The following is an 11770-nucleotide window of genomic DNA, read 5'->3' on the forward strand; positions in this document are numbered from 1 at the left end:
TAAATGAATTGTTTCCGGATCCAGTGCCACGGAAGGATTAAATGGCAGCGTTATTAATAATATATCTTTTTAAAGGAATCTCTCCAAACCACTCGTGACGAATTAGAGCAGTGCTTGTGTGATGAGAGACCTTAATGGAAGAACGATTACCCAGATTAAAAAAAAACGAATTCTAAAACCGCTTGTCACGGCCCACGTCGTACAAATCACACACAACTTTCTGTTTTTGCTTTGAACATAATATAGCCACCCCAAAAATGCCAGGCGGTCTTGTCTTGCTTGTAATAACCTCTTGGAGGATGTGACGGGGATAGAAATGCATTGTGTCTTTGTCATAATGGAAACCAAGTCCAAGTTACTTTTCAGGTTTCAAATGCAGTAGCAGATAAGCTACAGTAAGCTCAAACGTTCAACTTTGTGGATCTGCTACTTTTGATGCTTTTGTGTGACGTTGGTATATGAGCAAAATGTACGAAAAAACACAGTTATAATATTGAGGGGGTTCGGTTTTTACCACCTGATCCGGCAGTGCTCCCACATTTTTGTTGTTGTGGCTTTCGCCTTTATTTTATTTATTTTTATGGAGGGACAGACAGTAGGCTTACAGGAAATGGGGAGAGATGGGGGGAAGACATGCAGTAAAGGCCGTCGGGATTGGGAGTCTGGACACTGCCAGACTGGATTACCAGCCAAGGTGCCTGGACCACTGAGCCATGGCCCAGAGTGCTCCCACATTTAATGGATATTTTTGTATATCGTCGCTGTCGGGGCAAAACCTTAATACATCCAAAACCGTTACTTTTCAGGAAGAAGAACCTGTGTTCCAATGGATGTATTGTAGTTGTTATTAAAACACAAACCATTTTTATCGGTTAAATGTCTATAAAACCAACAAAGACAGAGAGAATGGAAAGGCGGACAGAGAGAGAGAGAGAGAGAGAGAGAGAGAGAGAGAGAGAGAGAGAGAGAGAGAGCACACAGTCGACCGGGGACATGCTGAGTAAGCGCACATGCCGTTTAAGCATTCAGCATTTGTACTCAACTTTTTCCGGATCAGGGCCCATAACATTTTGAAAGCTTTCGCGCTCCTGACCACTTATGACGGAAAGCATACACGGCCTCCCCATCTGATCAGATAGATGAGTGGGTCTTTTCAGAGCACGTTTGTTTTAATGATCAATCAATCGAGTGTTTCGGCTTGGATCGATTATGGAATTGGCCCAGTATATTTTTGTGCAAACTGCAAATAGATTAAAATCAGGAGGAATATGCATTTAAAAGCTAATCTATAAAAGTGAGTTTTAAGGAGGTATTTAAAATGGGGGACAGACTCAGTGAGCCTGAGCTCCAGAGCATTCCAAGGAGTAGCCTGGGCTCTGATACCAAAGGCCTGGCCTCCTTTTGTTTTTAGCCTACAGATCGTTGGAATGTCCAGGAGTGCTTTGTCACTCAGTCACTCTCTTCTCTCTTACCAAAATGTACATCCAACTCTCTCCCATCATGACAAAAGGACAGATGACTCGTATATCTCCACAGTCTGCTCTCACTCCCCCCTCGCAGCCCCCCTCCATCTCCCTAGAGCCCAATTAGACGAGAGAGAAAATCAGCGCGGTCAGGGACTGGGGAGAATGATCGATCACGCTGACCCCGCGCGTGTAACATATATGTAACTTGTCAGCATGTAAGTTGGGCTAATACATCAGCTAACACGACTGTTGACCCCAGCACGTTCGTTCGCTCGCTCAGGGAATCTCCACAGTAACAGCGCCGGAGGGGACAGAATAGGCCTACACCGAAAACTGTGAGCGCCCACACAAACTACACTATAGTAGGATATCAAATGCAATTTTAAAAGTGGGATATGTGATTTTTAGGGAAGAAAGTTCTAATCGAATGTGGACAATAGCATCCTGTGGCTCTGTCCTACGCACATCTTGTATGGGGGTCCCAGCTGGCACAGAACATTTGTCCCTGCACAAATACATTAAAATGTTTGAGAACCACTGGTGTAAACAACATTAGGAAGGAAGCCCAAATTAAGCACATATAAACACTCCAGAAACAAGCCCCCAAAATATGCAAGATGCAACCACCAAACAAGCGAGAAAAAGTGCAAAGTCTTTAATAATAAGCAGAGTTGGCAACACTGGCTCTGTCCAGTATGGATTGGGCTGGGTGTGGTGTGGTGTTTTTTTTTTTTTCTTTAAAAAAGAAAATGCTAATCAGCCGTGGCTATGCGGCTATCTGTGCAGAGGAGGTGCAGAGCCCCTAATCCCCTGTGCATTACCCTAATTAATCTTTCATACATCTACATCTACATATTCAAATCACCTGAGTTTCAGCTACAAAGAGTATAGGGAGGAAGGAGAGAAACAATGAGAGAGCTGGGAGGGAGGATGGGGCGAGAGAAAGGAAGACAGGAGAGAAGATTGTTTTAGATTTTTAGAACATTGATCGTTTTATTTGATACAAAATGCAAGCGCAAACCACTTGTTTTATTAATGAACTGGCCTGGGTGTTATTTTCAGGGTTATCGATCTGTGTGGTTAGGTTCTGTTATACCCAGCATTGGTCAGGTTATTGTGTGAATAGAAACCTCTTTCCCTCCCTGTCTCCTCTGTCTCCCTCTCCCTCTCTCCTCTGTCTCCCTCTCCCTCTCTCCTCTGTCTCCCTCTCCCTCTCTCCTCTGTCTCCCTCTCCCTCTCTCCTCTGTCTCCCTCTCCCTCTCTCCTCTGTCTCCCTCTCCCTCTCTCCTCCGTCTCCCTCTCCCTCTCTCCTCTGTCTCCCTCTCCCCTCTGTCTCCCTCTCCCTCTCTCCTCTGTCTCCCTCTCTCCTCTGTCTCCCTCTCCCTCTCTCCTCTGTCTCCCTCTCCCTCTCTCCTCTGTCTCCCTCTCCCTCTCTCCTCTGTCTCCCTCTCCCTCTCTCCTCTGTCTCCCTCTCCCTCTCCCCTCTGTCTCCCTCTCCCTCTCTCCTCTGTCTCCCTCTCTCCTCCGTCTCCCTCTCCCTCTCTCCTCTGTCTCCCTCTCCCTCTCTCCTCCGTCTCCCTCTCCCTCTCTCCTCTGTCTCCCTCTCCCTCTCTCCTCTGTCTCCCTCTCCCTCTCTCCTCTGTCTCCCTCTCCCTCTCTCCTCTGTCTCCCTCTCTCCTCTGTCTCCCTCTCCCTCTCTATTATTGCCTCTCACTGAATGAGCTCTGGTCTGACTACAGAAACTGGTGGCTATAACAACGGCCATTTGTCAACTGTTGCCTATAGTCTCTTGAGACAGATTGAGAGCACTGTTTTTCCTTTGTTTTGCCAATGGGTACCCAGATTGACTGTTGCCTAGTCTCGCGTAGCCAGACAACTATTCCACAATCTCCGAAAGCTATAGAGTCTGGAACTACACCTCCCAAATCCGAGTAAGGAAGCTGCCATTTCCGAGCTAATTTTTATATTTCCCATTTCTGCTAAGCAGCAAGCTATACATGCTTAGATGATTTCTATTTATATTAGGATAAATGTGCACGACTGTAAAGACGAAACGGAAGTGGGGAGGAGGCTCGACTTCCGCTTTATATTTTACTCATCATAGAGCTTCAGTTGCTCCAGACTGTATATGACAGAAGCATTTGGAAATTGCGATCAAGGCAACAGTTAAGCTGCGTTCAGACCCGAATGTATAAATTCGCCTCGGTTCGTCCCGTTTGTACCACGGCAGGTCGCGCCGCGCCCGTTCTTTTCTCGTCTTTGCATTGACTTTGTATGTAATCGCGCCACTCTAACCATCCAAATCTTGAACGCACCTTTAGAGACTAACTGTTGCCTAACAGGCAATCCTGTGGGGTCGCCAAGGGAGCACAGCAGTCACAATACAGAGTACAATAGTGTCAGATAGATATAGAGCAACACAACGGTGAGAAATAACATTACAGAAGCAGCACCAATAAGGAACAACAGTATACACCTAGCCTGCACTATGCAGAAAAAACAACAACAACAACATAGACACCAGCCACCACAACTTGCTCCATCCCCGTTAGTTGTATATCATTGCTGTCAGGGTGCATGGTCTTGCGTGGCCAGACTGTTGCCTCCCACAATTCTCAAAAGCTGCTGGTCATACAGTCTGGAGCAAGGAAGCTCTGATCATGAGTAAAGCGATAAAGCGGATGTGAAGCCTCCTCCCGCTTCCGTTTCATCTTTACAGTCGTGCACATTTATTCAAACTAACCGGTGCCCGGCTGTAGAGCACCCAGTCGGTAACGATGGAAGTTGGAGATCCATGCCCCACCCGGCTATGCAATACCCGTTGTACCCGTGTCCACCCATCTGTCTGTGTCCCTTTTATGCCCATATATGGAGATTGCTATATCTGTCTCTCTGTGTCCCTTTATTCCTATACATGGAATTCTGTGTCAGGCATGCCCAAATATGGAGTGCTGTGATGTCAGAACAGGCCAGCTCCATATATGGAGCCTGGGCAGGGGCCCTATATCCAGAGCCCGGACAGAGGCCTTTTGTGCCGGTTCTGGACAACCGTGGGTCCGACCGACCCGACACCGTGCACTGCACCCCCTGTGGGGGTGTGGAACACATGTGTTGAATTTGAAGTCTGTGGAGTGAACGGTTCTCAAGTTACGTGGATTATAGACGTACACACGTACATATGGAGTTCTGTGTCAGGCATTCCCAAATATGGAGTATAGCTTGTTGCTTAGCAGAAATGGACATTTAAAATAACATGTTAACATATCTTAAAATATGTTTTTGTGAAAGGAAATGCCAGCTTCCTGCCTCGAATTTTGCGAGGTGTAGTTCCAGACAATATAGCATTCGGGGTTTGCGGAAAATTGTCTAGGTACGTGAGACTAACTGTCGGGCAGACAACTCCTATATTGATAATTTATGTAAATAAACGCCCTACTTTATCATACTACAGCGTCACACAAAACAAAAGCATCAAAAGTAGCAGATCTACAAGCTCAAAACACGCCGCAAAGTGACAGAGGTCTGACGAATGAATCTAACTAACGTCTTTGTGTCAGATCACATACTGTAAAGTCGACTTACATTTACATTTACATCTGTCACTATCAACTTGTGTGCACCGAGAATATACTAGTTATGTATTCTATACCAGTTAAATTACATTGACCTGCATGTGTCTATCCTAGGTCTAAATGAGCCCCTAATTAGAGGTCTGGTATGAGAAGCCAGCAGTGTGCAAGAGCTGAGAATCGCCTCTTTTGGCCCGTGACCGTGACAGCACAGGGATCGCTGTATTAGGACTTTAGCTCTATAACTGGATTATTCACAGGAAGTATGTGTAGCTTGTCAGTGCAACACTACCACAGTCATTATGGGTCCGTCTTCCAACCTTCTGGCCTATTAGTGAAAACATACCGGGGACTGTCTCTGTTTTGAGATCGGCTTGTCTTGCTGGCTACTTATCTCTGTCTCGTTCTCTCTTTCTCTCTATGTGTGGCTGATTTTTGAGGGGCTTGATTGGGGCTTTGGGGAGCTGGGAGGATAGAGCTTGGATGGAGAGAGTGTGAGAGAGAAACATGAGGGTGGGGCGGAACGGAGAGGGGACAGACAGAGAGACAAGAGGCGGCGAGTGAAAAGGGAGTGACGAGAAAATAACCAGAAGGAGAGAGACCATGAAGATGAGAGAATGGGAGGGGGAACTCATCAGATGTTAGAGCAGTCATGCTCAAACTGAGGTCCCTGGGGTGGGTCCAGGGGGTCCCCAGCAAAAGTGTGTTAATACAGCAATGCATCACTATCCTTTTAACCACTTAATCCATTTTTGAGGGGCGTTTCGAGCTTGCAGATCTGCTACTTTTGATGCTTTTGTGTGATGCTTTTCCGAAAACCCACCTTTTCAGACTCCATCATGGTGCGTAGCACTTACCCTAGCCCCTTAGATAGCACTTTTTGTAGACTTAGATAGCATTTTATACAGACTTATAGCATGTTATGTAGACAGCACTAGAATTGCATTGTATGTAGTCATAGCACTTTATAGTATATATGCATAGTATAGTATAGTATAGTTTATATGTATAGTTTCATTATATAGATATTCCACTGTTACGTTCTTAGCTTACGCATGTTTCATGATAACTACTTTTTATGTATGTGATGTTTTGCCATGATTTTTGTTCTTGCTTAATGTAAATCGCTCTGGATTAAGTGTCTGCTACATGCCTACATTGTAAATTGATGCTAGCTGGCTGTAGTATATAGACAAATTCTGAAAAGAATGAACACAAAAGGTTAAGGAGATAAGAGGTGTCTGCCCGACAGCAACCATATACATTGGGGTCCTTGACATGAAAACCTTTGAGAACCACTGACATTAGAGGAGAGCTGGGAAGGAACAGTGAGAACAGTTATAAATTAGTAGAGAAACCAGAAAAGTACAAGACAAAGATAACGAAGTGAAAGAAATGGAAACCGAGGAGATAAACAAGCAACATGAGACATGAAAGTATTGCAGACAGTGAGAGTGGGTTCACTGCTTCTCTCCAGGGCCTAGCTCACACAGACGGCGCTCCAGGCAGTATGGGAGACGAGAGAGGGGTCGGGTGGTCTTCTACCACCAGGGGAGGGTGTCTACAAGGAGAACTGAAGCCGATTGGCATCTGGATGAGTCTACTGGGTGGAGAAAGAACAGAAGCTGGCTGGAGGCTATATCGGCTTATTTCAAGTCCCAGGTTTGTTTGGAAGGATTGCTTGGAGATGGTGACGGAGTGGGGGTGCGCTCACTGCTGGGTGGTCTAAGACAGGGGCTCTCAAACATTTTCAAGCCTCCCCCCATCTTAAAATGATTCCAAAATGATTCAGGATGTTTTAAAATGTTTTGAAAATATCAAAACGGCCGGGCTACACTGCAGGGGATGGAACGGAACCGTACGCAGCTAGGTGGCTGCACCGTCAGTTCCATATTTACTGCAGCGTAGCGCCTGCGAACACGCAGAATAATAGAGTACTTATGCACAACCTGCGCACACCGCAGCAGGGTTCCATTGATCATAGTGGCAGCATACCAATGCGGAGCCAATTCCGGCCCCAGTGTAGCCCGGGCCTAAGTATAAAATAACAGGTTACAGTGGTCCAGCTGTTCCTTGTTTTGCTCGGGACCCCCTGGCACCCCCCCATGGACCCCCTGGCACCTCCTCATGGACCCTACATTGACAACCTGAGGTCTAAGATAGACCATAGGGGGTGTATAGGACAGCTGAGCTTAGCAGGAAACTATAGTTCAAGTGAAATTGCTCATGTTGTATCACCCTTGGCTGAACTTGTCTAGCATAAAAATAATTGATAGGTCACTGATATCGGTGATTTTGAGAGCTGTTTCACCATACAATGGCAGTCAATTTAATCAGTACTTCTGGGTTGCTTGCGCGCAGAGCACACACACACACACACACACACACACACACACACACACACACACACACACACACACACACACACACACACACACACACACACACACACAGAGATAAAGATGACTGACAATATCCTGACTCATATACGGCCAGTTTGCTACAGTACTGTGAGGTTCAACCTAGCTTTAAGTTGGCTGGCAGGCTGGCTGAGCTTTTAAAGGGTAAATTGAGATACAGAAACATAGTGATTTGCTGGAGACTAGGTGGGTGGGGATAGGAAGCCTGAGAGAAACTAAAGGGGGTAGTGTGGGAGGTCTGATGTTGATCAGTGACATGGCAGGTGGGAGGCTGGGAACAGTACGTAACAAGCTGTGAGCGAGTGCAAAGCAAAGACTGGAGGCTGGAGGTGGTCCGCTGGGGATTGCCTTGAGTGGGCAGGGGGGCTCGGAGAGGCGAGTGGAGTGTGGCTGATGACTCGGTATAGGCTGGCTGCCTGTCAGCGCTGGCCTGTAATTGAGGGTGGGTGTCAGCCTGCCCACTAGCTGCATACTCTTGACAGCTATGAAATACACCAGTCTTTCAGGCCCATGGACCCCTTAGCTGAGAGAGATGAAGCAGGGAGGGACCCCCACTACATGTTGTATAAAAATTGTGCTGCAGACTAAATAGATTTCATAGATTGCTTTAAGACTTAGTTGAGTAAATGTGTAAATGCGTTTATGTTTTAGCCCCTCCAACGTCTGGCTTTCAGGAATTACATCATATATATGTCACATAATGTTTGTTTAGAGCACTTTTAACATGACGTCATGTGGCAGCCAAGTCTATGGACTTTTAATATTAGTTAGGAGTAGTTTAAACAACAGTCACCCCTCACTCCTTTTTTTTATATTTTGGATTCATGTTAATGTTTATTTAATGTGACATTAACCACTGAACCTTCAATACTAGTAACAAATAGTAACTTGACCTTTCAATTTGTATTCTTACTTTGCTCTTGTTTCCCTCTACACACTATCGGCTATTTCTGGGCTAAAGTTCTAGAATTCTAGGGTTCTAAGTGGTTAAAAAAAAGTATCCTATCACACAAAGATTTGGCGGCACCCCGGTAGTAACTCTGAGGACCCCTAGGGGTCCCAAACCCCCTGTTGAAGACCCCTACGATACACAATTCACACATATAGAGTATGTCTATACTGGGCATGTAATCAACTGCTTCTCCCATACATCAGACCACTGTATCTCTCTCTATTAGCGCACTCATCACAACCGATGAGACGGGCTGACGTGTACAGACTCCAACATAATTATTATTGAACACGCTGTCCACAATATGTACACATATATATGCAACGATTATTAAAGGCTATTGATTAAAAGATTGAAGTTCTGTGAGCATTGTTTGATGAGTGAAGGTTGGGGTGGGGTGAATAGATAAGGCAATCACTACGATTCCAAGCCTCTGAGCTCTGCAGCCTGCGTGACAGCCACATAAAATGGATTTCTGCCTCCAGAATTGTCCGACTTTCCCCTTAGAGCGGGGAGAGAGATAGACACACAGATACGTTTAGGGGGAAAAGGCGATTTTGTTGGAGGGCTGAAGAGCAAATCCAGTCATTGCTCACGTGAATCCATAAAGCAGATGATTCAGAAATGTTTTCATGCAGGACCTACAAATGTATGTATCTTGGCCGCAGATCCCCATCTGAAAACAATTTGTTCCAGGGACCCCCAGAAGAGAAGCCCTGTGTTAAAAATAATACACTGAATTAAAAATGTTGCAAACCAATTGAGAGCCAATGCCATAGACATTATGCCATAGAGGAGTGTCGTGCTCAGTGCAGTTCCCTGGAGAGAGACAGGCACGGGGGGAAAAAGATATTTTGTTCGGAGGGGCGAAGAGCAAATCTGGTCATTGTCCACGTGGATCCAGAGATGAGTGAGGTGCACTTCCCCGGGGAGTCTGTCCTGACTGTCTAGTCTTGGTAATCTAGGAGCTGCTGAAGGGCTGGGTAAGGACGAGGAACTCATAACATCTGCCATCTTCTCAAATCTCCCACATCAATATCACCAGCCAGCCAGCCAGGCATTAATGTCTTCTTGTGGTTTAAAGTTCCTCTCGACACCATTGGTATTTCAAAATATAGTGTCTGTCTGTCTCTCTCTATCACACCTGTCCTTTAGGGACAAAGAGCAAGTTTATTGTACTTTATCAAGGCCCAATCCTTCGTCTCTCTCTCTCTCTCTCTCTCTCTCTCTCTCTCTCTCTCTCTCTCTCTCTCTCTCTCTCTCTCTCTCTCTCTCTCTCTCTCTCTCGTACTTTGGTACTCTCATTCTCTGCACTGCTCGGTCAAGGCGAGGGGATTTGCAGCTAAGCCCGGCTGCATTAGTGCCTGTTGTCTCTGCTTGATCAGGGCACTTTATCTGGCCAATGGAAAAGCCATGTTCTGGCTTGCCTGTCTCCCTTGACGCACGCACGCACGCACGCACGCACGCACGCACGCACGCACGCACGCACGCACAAATCACGCACGATTTGTCACCACCAGGGCCCTGAGAACCCATAAAACCTCCACGCGGTTGTCCGCTGATATGGCCTGCCTGGAACAAAGCAACCTGATGGATCCCTGACTTTTCAGCAAAGGGGAGAACCACACAGTCACACTCCATTGGACTGCACGCACACACACACACACACACACACACACACACACACACACACACACACACACACACACACACACACACACACACACACACACACACACACACACACACACACACACACACACACACACACACACACAGACACACACACACACACACACACACAGGCTTGCCAGTGCCGTAATTGGCCAGACTGCAAGGAAAAGAAGAAATGCACAATAAAACCCCACCGTCACATTAACTAGCTGCTTTGAGGTCAAGTAGGAGAGCCAGAGTGCCTGAGAATTAACGCAAGACAAGAATTAACGAAAGACAAGAATTAACGACGGCCATTACATGCTGCGAGCGCATCAGCAAACCGTTCATTTCATCCCAGGTTTTTACAAAACGGGTGATTAAAGGGCCAAGCGTACAGTACGGCAGGGCTGTCATCGTACTGTATGATGTGATATGTCCCCGCCTCATTCCGTGTAAAACAACCCTCAAGCGTTAGATGTGGACCATCCCAGACCAGCCTATGCTAATGTCACGCTAATGTGTCTTGACTATTGCTGTGGGCTGTTTGGCGAAAACATTTATGTTTCAGTTTCAGCGTTAAGGTCTTAAATTAGCCCGACGCGTCTCTCAGGAAAGGCGGACCTGTTTTAATGCGTTCGGACACCAGCAACTCTCTTAACAAGCGCCTGGGCTCGCTCACGGACAAGAACATAGGATTTTTCTCTTCTCCCCCCCCCACACCCAACTCGTCCAACCGGGGACTTCAAAGACTTGTGTGAGAGAGAGAGAGAGAGAGAGAGAGAGAGAGAGAGAGAGAGAGAGAGAGAGAGAGGCAGAGGGGCATGGAAGAGGGGTTTTGCGACTGTAAAAAAGGATTTTAAATTACAGTTATGCTGGGATGCATGCTAATTGCCACGGTTTCTTCTTCTCTCTCTCTCTCTCTCTCTTAGGGTCTCTCGCCCCTTTTTACCTCTCTCATTCGATTTCGTCACTGTCAGAGCAGAAACATCTCATCTCCATTTTGTGTGCTCTACTCTACTTGTTGTGTGCTATAACTAGTAGTATCACACTGACGCTTTGTGCTCTGTCTCTCAATATCTACCTTGCTCTAAATTGCAACTGTAGGTCACAGTTTACTATGAACACCTGTCCTGCACCAGGCGTCTGTCACACTCAAGACATGTCCGTCACACGTCCGTCACACTCAAACCCTGTACGCTCCAGACACGCTCCATGTGGCCAGTACAGAATTCATTCCATATGTTGATCTGACCTCATCAAACCCTAAGATCTCCATATATGGAGCTGACCTGTTCTGACATTCCATATGTTGATCTGACCTCATCAAACCATGCACACTGAAGACAAGCGACATATATGGGGCGTGTCATGGAGAAGATCACCTAGATCTGCATATATGGAGCCGGCCAGCAACTCTACATCTGACCTCACGGACACCAGTTTAATAGTTTAACTCCTGCTCCTCAACTGTGCCCAATGTTGTTTCAACCTTGCCCTTTAAGTCGCTTCTCGCCCTCAGGCGTCTTACTGGTATCTCTCTCTCTCTCTCTCTCTCTCTCTCTCTGATCTTATCCTCTCCAATGCGCTCTGACAACATCAAGGAATATGTGCATTGCCGTCAGATTAGTCAGATAATGAGCATTAAGAGCCTGGGAGGCCAAGTTGGATTAAGGAAACATCTCAGCAGGTGCTGTCCCCCCTCATTTT

The sequence above is a fragment of the Electrona antarctica genome (assembly GCF_951216825.1).
Source record: "Electrona antarctica genome assembly, chromosome: 7".
NCBI classification, from domain to species: Eukaryota; Metazoa; Chordata; class Actinopteri; order Myctophiformes; family Myctophidae; genus Electrona; species Electrona antarctica.